Here is a 691-nt window from a genome sequence, read left to right on the forward strand (position 1 = left end):
TGAAAAGCCCGACCTGTGTCAAAGAAGTACAACAGCTGAATGGAAGGCTGGCCGCCCTATCAAGATTTTTGGCAGGATCAGCGATAAAATCACTACCTCTCTACTCACTCCTAAAGAAAGGGAAACCCTTCTCGTGGACCCCGGAGTGCGAAAAAGCCTTCCAAGAATTCAAGGAATTCCTCGGGCAGCCACCAATCCTAACCCGACCTTTAAAAGGGGAAGAGCTCGTATTATACCTCTTGGTCGGACATCGGGCAGTCGCTTCAGCATTAATACGGGAAAATGACCAAGGACAACACCCCGTATACTTTGTGAGCAAGGCACTGCAAGGGGCCGAATTAAACTATCAGAAAATAGAAAAATTCGCCTACGCCCTAATATTCACAGCTCGGAGGCTCCATCCCTACTTTCAAGCCCACACCATCAAAGTCCAGACAAACCAGCCCATGAGACACATCCTGCAAAAAACAGACCTGGCAGGACGAATACTACAATGGGCGGTGGAACTGTCCGAGTTCGACCTCCAATATGAAGCCCGGACTGCCATAAAATCTCAGTATCTAGCCGACTTCATCGCAGAATACACGGAGACCCCTGGAACCCCACTCTCATGGAACCTGTATGTCGACGGGTCCTCAAACAAAACAGGAAGCGGAGCCGGGGTTATACTCGAAAGCGACCAAGGAACACG

Source organism: Arachis duranensis, chromosome 5, assembly GCF_000817695.3.
Source record: "Arachis duranensis cultivar V14167 chromosome 5, aradu.V14167.gnm2.J7QH, whole genome shotgun sequence".
Lineage (NCBI taxonomy): Eukaryota > Viridiplantae > Streptophyta > Magnoliopsida > Fabales > Fabaceae > Arachis > Arachis duranensis.